Source organism: Lissotriton helveticus, chromosome 7, assembly GCF_964261635.1.
Source record: "Lissotriton helveticus chromosome 7, aLisHel1.1, whole genome shotgun sequence".
NCBI classification, from domain to species: Eukaryota; Metazoa; Chordata; class Amphibia; order Caudata; family Salamandridae; genus Lissotriton; species Lissotriton helveticus.
The window spans coordinates 135,354,993-135,366,188 of NC_136068.1; positions in this window are offsets into that span (position 1 = coordinate 135,354,993).

Genomic DNA, 11,196 nt, shown 5'->3' on the forward strand with positions numbered 1-11,196 from the left:
AACAAATACACCATCCACAGTAACACTTATAAAATACTTAATTGATATTTACATCCTCCTCAGTGCACCCATATACCATCCTTGACACACCTCTATACCATTGCCAAAATGTCATAATACCATCCTACTAGATCTTTCAATGGCACATTCTCAATGGTATACTATACACAATTAACTCTTACTTCCTCCCAAACACATCCCTGTCAATCCCTACACAGGCTCTCTCCAAAATATTTTTTCTGTATGGCTGTCACTGCTGTTTGACAACACAGAAGAGTTAAACAGTTCTAACAGTGGTACGGCTTGAGCCCCCTGCAACCCAATGGTTCTACTAATCTAATCAGGTTAATTTAGCACACTAATGCAGAAAGCTGTCTTGTGGTGATGGTTTATGAAGTGGTATTTATCTATACTTTGAAAAGTTGGGACTTCTGTTTACATATAAAAAAATAGATGTGTGATTCAAGATGGGAAGGAAGTTCCAATGGGGGAAGTCCAGCACCCCAATTCGTAAGCCACTCACTTTTGAAAGGTGAAAACAGTGTAGAGAAGGATGGTTTTGATCTTCTCACCAAAATCATTTTGAGGGGTTGTAAAGGCAGATTTGATTGTTTGAATTCACAGGAGCAGACTCATTGAAGTATTTATTTAGAAGATAGTCATATTTCTAATGGATTTTCACCTCAATAGGTGAAAATGAAAGGACAGCCTAAAGGGAATTTCCTGATACGTTTTCTTTTTTAAAGTTCTTTTATTGACATAACAATCAACAACTACAATTATAAAGGAGTCGAATGAGAACAACCCCCATAAATTCATCTAAGATAGCAAACATCCCCATAACAAGATAACATGCCACTTCATAGCCCTGAAGATGCACCTCACCATTTAAATTACCTTGATGGCACAATGAAGTTTGAAAATACTACAATGTTGTTCCAATAGAGCAACACAAACTGCTTCAAGTCATCTGAGAAAATAAAATCTATGAAAAATGGCAGGAGCTCTGCACAACCTAAATGGCATTACGCAATATTCAAAATTCCCAACTGATGTAAAAAACATTGTTACTTACTCATCACTTTACTTTTCTCTAAGCAAAATGATAAGCACTACTTAAATCAGGTTTAGTATAAAAAATTGTGCTCCATGAAGTGACTCCAAAATATCCTTGATAACAGGCAAAGAACATCTATCTATAATTGTGATATGATTTACACCTCTATTATCAATACTTGGTCAAAGGTCTTGGTCTTTCTTGTGTACAAATAATGAAGGTGCTCCAGCAGGTGACAAAGAGAATACAATTAACCTATTCTGCAAACTTGACTTTAAATATTCCTTTAGCATAATTTTCTCTTGCTCAGTTAGGGAATACATATGTCAAAAAGGAACCACAGTGCCAGGTTCAATTGGTATGGTGCAATCCAATTACCTATGAGGTGGCAGTAAACAAAGTTTAGAGTTAGAAAACAACTGGGGTAAATTTGTAGTACTAAAGTAGTACAGAAGAAAGATTAGCCTCCAACAACTTCAAAGTGGAATCCCATCACCCAATGGGCAATTACTTCGAAGGATATAGCAGTGATCATGAAAAACCCGTGATGACAAAGATACTGTTCGAGTAGAGCAGTTGATAAATAGATTATAACTCTTCAACCAAGTAACTCCAAAAATGAATGTATTATTACTGGAGCAGCAAAGTAAAAGAAGACCACTAGTGTGTGATCCCCAAATAATACTTTAAACGGAGCAAACTTCTCTAATTTAGGTTGCTGAAGTTAATAGTGAACCATCAACAGTTCAAATACGTTTGGGAATCTTTTGCGCTCAGAAATGTTCTTTCCCCTACCAGGAAACATTCTCCGTGTACCACCATCCAACAATTCAGGAATATTAACACATTTTACTTCTTTTATTCTCACAGCAGTCTGTTAAAAAAGAAATGGCTGTCAGTATTATTCATAGAAAATCCAATAATATTAAATATTACATATTCTAATATTTATTTTTGATTTTAATACATTGACCACATTTTCCCTATACTTTACAAAAGGAAGACTCCACATATAGGGTGCAAATCTCCACATGGGAAAGTATAGGGTAAATATGAATACATATTCATTTTTCATATTTATTTTAAATGTAGAACAAAACAGTATACAATGCCACATCACTATTAATTTTGCATTGTAATATTAATGAATGGAAATATATTACATTAAAATTATTTTGATGAAGTTTAAATTAAAAAAATGTGGTTCCTCCTGAAACTCTTTTTTTAAATGTACATGAACAATTATTAAAAGTGATGTACAGAAGTAATCAAAATTAATGTAATGATTTGAAAAAATAATGTTACATTACAGCCCTGATTTAGATTCTTGTGGTTGGGCTGTCCTCCACCAGGGTGACCTAGTAGAATATGCTGTCACCCTGGTGGAGGTCCCGATTGCCAAATTAAAAAATACCTGTTGGACAATCAAGGAGATTCCTGTGAATTCATTTTAAGTTTGACATATGGCTCCGTCAAACATGACCGAACCGTACAGCAAGGTTACAATATTTTTTATTTTAAAAAACAAAGCCCTAAAGTGTGAAGTTGTTTTTGAAAATAAAAAAAAACTTTTCCCCTCACCAAGGGCCAGATGTAGGTAAATCCTATTTACCGACTCCTAAATACCGACTCATACCGAATCGGTATTTAAGAGTCGGTAAATAGGAAGGAGGCAGATGTAGGTAAAAAATTACCGAATCTGTAAGAGTCGGTATTTACCGAATCTGTAAATACCGATTCGGTATTTCAGATTGATTCCTATGGGCCTTGAAGCCCATAGGAATCAATGTGAAATACCGATTTGGTATTTACAGATTCGGTAAATACCGAATCCTGCAAGGGTGCAGGGGGTGTCACTTTGACACCCTCTAGCACCCCTAATACAGGCATGTGTGCCATGTGGCACACAGACATGCCCTAAGGGCATGTCTGTGTGTCACATGGCACAGGTGTGCATGCACAGATGTGCATGCACACCTGAATTCGGTATTTTACCACCCAATAGGATTGGGTGGTAAAATACCGAATTCTGAAGGCCTGTAGCACTGGAAACAGTGCTACCTACATCTGGGTTTTACCGAATCGGTAAATTTACCGATTCGGTATTTTACAGATTCGGTACATTTACCATTTCGGTAAATTTACTGAATCTGTAAAATATTGGCCCCTACATCTCGAAAACCAATTACCGGTCGGTAACGGCCGAAATCGGCCGTTACCGACCGGTAATTGGCGACCTACATCTGGCCCCAAGTGAGTTATCTCCCATGGCACAGGGGCATTTGTTATGTTTTGTTATATTTAAAAGTTTTTTAAAGCGCACAGCTTACTCCAGCTGGAGCGTACCGATGCTAGGATTGCTATTATGACAGAAACAAGAAGAATCAGAAGGTGGTCAAGATTGGAAAGAGACCTCAAAATGGAAGAAAAGGGCAAGCGACCACATAGGATCTAGTGCTAGAACGGTAGGAAAGATTACTATGTCTGAACAGCCAGGTTTTAAGATATTTCCTAAAGGGGGCCTCAGCTGGTTCTGATCTTAAGTGCAGTGGGAGAGTCTTCCATAACCTGACGGCGTAAACATCAAAAGAACAGCTGACCATTTAATGTTTTTACTTATCGCTAAGGTTTTGCAAGCAGTGACAGGCAGCAAATAACGGCTATATCTTCGCCCATTTAAATAGGTGGGAGGACACATAGTCAATTCTCTGATGCCCCTTACACTGTCAGGCCATCAGAGAAGTTTATCCACAGCAGAGATTGAGTAGTCTCTGCTGTCGCTGATCTATGGTCCGCCGTTTTAAATTTGGCAGGTGGACCAATATGTTGGCGGGGAGGGTATTCCATCACGGTTGCGACTGAGTACCCATACTTTCAACGTATAATTGGGCCTAAGGTTTTAAAATAAAAATACGTTATTACATAGTTATAATTAAATAATGTGTACTATTTATATATACTTCTTAATATTAATTCATATTTTTAACTATTTTAAATACCCTAATTTAATGTAACAATATTTCCTGTGCGGTTTTACTTTAAGGACTTACTACAAAAGTGAATAGCACTTTGTAGCAAGTTTTATAGCACTACTACGACAAAACGTACTACAAAGTGCAGTTTGTGAATGAGGTCCAATGACACTGGGGATAGGAGAAATGATGGAGAACTCTTAGGAAAAGGGATATTGTAGGAAGAATGACAAGCATTGGCATAGCCAATAGGTCTCGCTTTTGGGACCTTATAAGTATTTAGTTATGCAGCACAATATCCTTGGTGCAACAACATCAACTGTTGCATGGCTAAACACTTATAAGGTCCCAAAGGCGAGACCTATTGGCTATGCCAATGCTTGTTAGTTTTTGCCACAGTAGGCTTCTATTTATATTATCGAACACTGAGCAGTAGTCAGTGAAGCACAAATACAGGGGAACGGAAAGAAAGGTTAACCATAACTTTAAATAAATCGGAAATGTCATAAATTAACAGGCACATGCATCAATGTAGGCTTTTGCGATTCCTTAATTGCGATTATTAAGGAATCTTAATTAAGGAATTGCAAAAGCCTATGCATGTAGGAATCGCTATAAAATGAGCGATTCCCAAACATTCCTTAATTGCGACTCGTAAATTGTGAGTCGCAATTAAGGAATGCCTGTAGGCCCATAGGAATGAATTAGAGATTGCATGTGCAATTTGCGAGTACCAATAGGTACTCGCAAATTGCCTATGCAATTTCAAGGGTGTAAGGGTGTCAAAAGGACACCCTGTGGCACCCCCTGAAATTGATCTGAGCACGCATGTTGCTCATATATGCCCCAAGGGCATGTGTGTGTAACCTACAACTTTGAAAAATGCACTTTAGTGCATTTTTCAAAGTTTTTGCAAATTACCATCAAGTATAAATTGATGGTAATTTGCGCCCCCTATTAGCAAATTTGCAATTTGCGATTCTATCATGCATTGCATTTAAGGAATCACAATTTACAATTCCTTAAATGCAATCGCAATTTAAGAAATCACAATAATTTGCGATTTCTTAAATTGCCGAGAGGCTGACAGGTTGATGCATTGCAGAAGCCCTTTTTGCGGGCGCAAACGGACGATTTTTGCGAATCGCACTGTTTGCGCTAGTAAAAATGGTTGATGCATGTGCCGGATAGAGAATTAAATCAGGTCGCTTTTTAAAGATTTTTTTTTCCGGAGTTTTATCTAGCACGAGCTTGACCCAAAGGGCTGCTCAGAGCGATTTACATGACCACCAGTTGCATTACATAAGGACACATTCTTTTTTGTTAGGCACAGGGAGATTTACTAATTTGCCCAGAAGCAGTGGAGCGTGGTTGCCGAGGCTCGAACCCGGTTCCCCAGATTTGAGGTTAACTGCCCTAGCCGTTATGCTACATTCTCTCCCCTTGTTAGTATGTACAGTAGCGACTTCTTTTGCAGAAACATCAGTCTCTTTGTGATCGTAGCAGATTGATATTCGAAGCATGTGCGGATTCCAAAAATGTTGGCTCAGAATCAGGTAAACACCCCTAATCTGCCATAGAGGCCGGAGGATGTAGGCAAGATGTCTTAGCATCGCCGTGTTACCACCCGGGGGTGCTGCTGATAAACATGTTTACTCCTGCAGCAATTGCGCACTTTTTTATAAACCGCGGATAAAATGTACATACCAGCTAATTCCACTCATCTGACCTGTCCCAACAGCTCTCAAGAGGGCAGCTGGAAAATGTGTCGTTCAAGACATTCCGAAGTACGAAAATACACAATGAGCCAGGTTACGTAATTTGCACAGGTGCTAGGCTATTTTTGCATCAACATTTGCCCCAAAACAGAAAACACCAATGCAAAAACTACATTTGTAAGGAATGAAGAGCGTAAAAGTTGAATTAATACTGTTTTACATCAATTTTAAACACGGAGGCCACTCTGTACATCAAGGAAGGGCATACTGTTTGTTAATAGGAAGTTTTCTAAACCGGGGACACGACCCAGGGTGTGGCAGAGTGCTTCACAGATAAGGCGTTTCATAGAGTTCAATAGGAATATATGAAGAAACAATGATGTACCCTGAATAGACTATGCATTTTGGATCTAATAAAATGTGATCAGAAACAACGGCAGTTGCGATAACAATTCTGAAAAATGAACAGAGAAATATAAAGCTATCCTGGTTGAAAGTGTTGCTGAAAACATATTGTGGGGGCAAGTCTAGGAGAAAGGCAGGATGCAAGTGGATAATAAACAAGCATTGGCCGCTCGTCCATGAAAGAGACACAGCCACGCGGCCGTGAAAGTGAAAGCGATCGACGGTGACACAGCTGCGCGGCCGTGAGACACGCTCTGTGGTGGGGGAGGGGGAGGGACAGTTGTGAGAGGTGCTTAATTACCCATGACAACAAAGGAAAGGCAGGAAAGGCAGATGGCCGCACGTGCACGTGCACTCAAGCTTGTAGCCAGCCAGCAAAAGCCTGGGTAGCACTTTCAAGATCTCCTTTACTAAAAGTCGAGCAACAGCGCATGCACTGTTCTAGGCTCGACCTAAAAAAGGACAACGATGAAGAAAAGGAGGAGGAAGAGAAACATTACAGAAAAGGGGGAGTAAGAAAGAAACTGGAGGAGAAAGATCCGGGAGGGGCGGCTGGGGAGAGAGGAACTGGAGGGATGAAGAGACCAAGAGAGAAAAGCTACTGGTGAAAGGATTAGTATAAAGAGTAGAACACACAAAGCAGTGGAGGAGACAGGCACAAAGGCTAACCTCAGTTTCTGTCTTCTAAAGAGAGACTGGTGCAAGGAGGGTTAGGAAGAAAGAGAAGCATTAGAAATGATGGGGATCAGGCATAAAAGAAAGATGAAACAAAACCAAAAAATGGAGACTAAAAATTAAGAAAGACATTAGAGAAAGGAAGATACAAGAAAGCACAAACAATACAAGACTAAGACCCCTCAGGGTATGGACAGAGATTTACCTATGGACCACATAGCGAAAAAGAAAGAACAGAATATTATTTTAAAGACCTGCAAGGAAATAGAGAGAAGGGACAAAGGGCTAAAAAAGAAAAAAACACCATTGTCCTTATAGCAAGCAGTCATTTGGTGCATATATTTTCTTATACAGCCATATTTTCCTGTAAAGCTTGATTGCGTGATTGTTAAAACAGTTGCAATGCAATGCAATGCACAGCAAAACACATTTAAATTACATAAAATATAAAACGTGCCATTGGTGCTATCATCACCAGCACTAAAAAGCATAAAACCCTCTTGACCAAGATGATTTAAAATATATCTTAAAATAGGTTTGCCCCAAGAGTTTTTGTGCCAAGTGGCTTGGCAGCAGGTGTTTATGAATAAAATACATTTGTAAGGTGAAGATGGTTTTCTTGGAGTGCCTGCCCTTGCCCAGATGGGAACACGACTTGCACAGCTAGCGAATACTATTATCTATATAAGCGTGAAGGTGCAAATGTGGCAATTAAGGTGCAATAAGTGTTATTGATGCAAAGTGTGAGTGCAGCAGTTTTAAATGCCTTAGTGCTAGTAGTGCCTGTAAGTTCATATGAGATTAAAAGTGGTATTAAGTGCAGCATCAGACGACACCGGAGCGACTTTGAAAGTTTAGCCATTGACTCCCTGATCAAGAAACGGTGAGGGATTGGGGGATTGCAGGTGATTTAAGGTCTGCAACCCCACTGGTCTAAAGCGTAGGTGAAATACTTTAAGCTGTACTGTTTCAGCCATTAAGTTATGTAAGCGAATCATCCCCCCTGCATCTACCGAAGCCCTGGCCTCGGCCATTTTCCTGAATCGCTGGAGGAATTTGACCATTGCGCAATTCAACCTGATGTCCGATGATTCAAAGCAGGCCATCAGTGCCTTTCTGCAGGACCTTATTCCTCGGTCATAACATTTTCTTCGCATGAGCTTCCGCAGATCCTCCAAAAGAGAGTTGCACAGGCAGAGTATATGTATGGTGTCCTCCTGGCCCTGGTCGCATAGCCGACAAATGTCTTGATCTTCCAGTCTTATCTATAGGGGATAGTGACTTAGGGTCAGTAGTATCCCCAGCCTGTACTTCAGGAACTGTACCTTAATTCAATCACTATAGGGCACTCTAAAATAGCCCTGTGGTTTCAGCTTGAAATAACTATGGAGAGTCATTCATCCATTTTTACCTCTAGACAGGCAGTCTTTTTTCTTCAAGCAATGACAGCAAGTGTGTTTGTTTTAAACCAGTTTTTAAACTCCATGTGGCTTATAGGTCCCATGCACTGGTTAAACCAAGAATGCTCATAGCTAAGCTTTGCTTACAATTTGGACCAGAGGTAATGGCCCAGGGAGCCTTCCATGGCCAGCTTTAGTTTCACCACCCCCTTTTGAATCGTTTTGGCCACCACAAGTGTGGAAGGGTATGCTCAGATGTGAGTCCCTTGCTCACTGCACCATCAGGATTCAAGCAAGCCGGGCCGAAGACGGCTGTAATGCCAGAAACCGGTCCCCGGAAGCTTGTTTCCTTTCCAGTAAAGAATTGGCTTGGTAGTTTGGTCTGCCCTGTTCCCATGATGCACTGGGCCAGGGTCAGACTAATTTGCATGTAGCCAGGTTCTGAACTGGGATGGTGCAGTGAGCTAAAAAACGGTGATGGATCAAGCCCTGATCTTTTGACTGGGTAGGAGTGTTCTGCTTAATTCAGATACTCTGTCCATCACCACCCCCTTTTGAATCGTTTTGGCCACCACAAGTGTGGAAGGGTATGCTCAGATGTGAGTCCCTTGCTCACTGCACCATCAGGATTCAAGCAAGCCGGGCCGAAGACGGCTGTAATGCCAGAAACCGGTCCCCGGAAGCTTGTTTCCTTTCCAGTAAAGAATTGGCTTGGTAGTTTGGTCTGCCCTGTTCCCATGATGCACTGGGCCAGGGTCAGACTAATTTGCATGTAGCCAGGTTCTGAACTGGGATGGTGCAGTGAGCTAAAAAACGGTGATGGATCAAGCCCTGATCTTTTGACTGGGTAGGAGTGTTCTGCTTAATTCAGATACTCTGTCCATCACCACCCCCTTTTGAATCGTTTTGGCCACCACAAGTGTGGAAGGGTATGCTCAGATGTGAGTCCCTTGCTCACTGCACCATCAGGATTCAAGCAAGCCGGGCCGAAGACGGCTGTAATGCCAGAAACCGGTCCCCGGAAGCTTGTTTCCTTTCCAGTAAAGAATTGGCTTGGTAGTTTGGTCTGCCCTGTTCCCATGATGCACTGGGCCAGGGTCAGACTAATTTGCATGTAGCCAGGTTCTGAACTGGGATGGTGCAGTGAGCTAAAAAACGGTGATGGATCAAGCCCTGATCTTTTGACTGGGTAGGAGTGTTCTGCTTAATTCAGATACTCTGTCCATCACCACCCCCTTTTGAATCGTTTTGGCCACCACAAGTGTGGAAGGGTATGCTCAGATGTGAGTCCCTTGCTCACTGCACCATCAGGATTCAAGCAAGCCGGGCCGAAGACGGCTGTAATGCCAGAAACCGGTCCCCGGAAGCTTGTTTCCTTTCCAGTAAAGAATTGGCTTGGTAGTTTGGTCTGCCCTGTTCCCATGATGCACTGGGCCAGGGTCAGACTAATTTGCATGTAGCCAGGTTCTGAACTGGGATGGTGCAGTGAGCTAAAAAACGGTGATGGATCAAGCCCTGATCTTTTGACTGGGTAGGAGTGTTCTGCTTAATTCAGATACTCTGTCCATCACCACCCCCTTTTGAATCGTTTTGGCCACCACAAGTGTGGAAGGGTATGCTCAGATGTGAGTCCCTTGCTCACTGCACCATCAGGATTCAAGCAAGCCGGGCCGAAGACGGCTGTAATGCCAGAAACCGGTCCCCGGAAGCTTGTTTCCTTTCCAGTAAAGAATTGGCTTGGTAGTTTGGTCTGCCCTGTTCCCATGATGCACTGGGCCAGGGTCAGACTAATTTGCATGTAGCCAGGTTCTGAACTGGGATGGTGCAGTGAGCTAAAAAACGGTGATGGATCAAGCCCTGATCTTTTGACTGGGTAGGAGTGTTCTGCTTAATTCAGATACTCTGTCCATCACCACCCCCTTTTGAATCGTTTTGGCCACCACAAGTGTGGAAGGGTATGCTCAGATGTGAGTCCCTTGCTCACTGCACCATCAGGATTCAAGCAAGCCGGGCCGAAGACGGCTGTAATGCCAGAAACCGGTCCCCGGAAGCTTGTTTCCTTTCCAGTAAAGAATTGGCTTGGTAGTTTGGTCTGCCCTGTTCCCATGATGCACTGGGCCAGGGTCAGACTAATTTGCATGTAGCCAGGTTCTGAACTGGGATGGTGCAGTGAGCTAAAAAACGGTGATGGATCAAGCCCTGATCTTTTGACTGGGTAGGAGTGTTCTGCTTAATTCAGATACTCTGTCCATCACCACCCCCTTTTGAATCGTTTTGGCCACCACAAGTGTGGAAGGGTATGCTCAGATGTGAGTCCCTTGCTCACTGCACCATCAGGATTCAAGCAAGCCGGGCCGAAGACGGCTGTAATGCCAGAAACCGGTCCCCGGAAGCTTGTTTCCTTTCCAGTAAAGAATTGGCTTGGTAGTTTGGTCTGCCCTGTTCCCATGATGCACTGGGCCAGGGTCAGACTAATTTGCATGTAGCCAGGTTCTGAACTGGGATGGTGCAGTGAGCTAAAAAACGGTGATGGATCAAGCCCTGATCTTTTGACTGGGTAGGAGTGTTCTGCTTAATTCAGATACTCTGTCCATCACCACCCCCTTTTGAATCGTTTCAGCTTTAGTTTGTGGCAGCAGATCATGAAGGGCTCCTTCTGGGCCAGTGACTGGCAATACCAAACTCCAGCCTAATCATTTTCAGGATTCTTGTTTTAGAATTTAAAGTTTACAATTGAACCTCTTTCCAGCATGAGTGGGAAGCTTAACTTTTTTGTGTGCCAGTTACATGGGACGATTAATAACAGGGAAAATTGGGTAGAAAAAAAGTAAAAGTGGTGTCCTATGGGGATGCATAACTAGGCAACTGACCAGTGCAGTAGTCGGGCTTTTGCAGTGATATGTCAACGATCCTGTCTCTCAGAAAAGCAAGGGTAGGGTTACCTCTTGATTGGCCACATGCGGACCGGA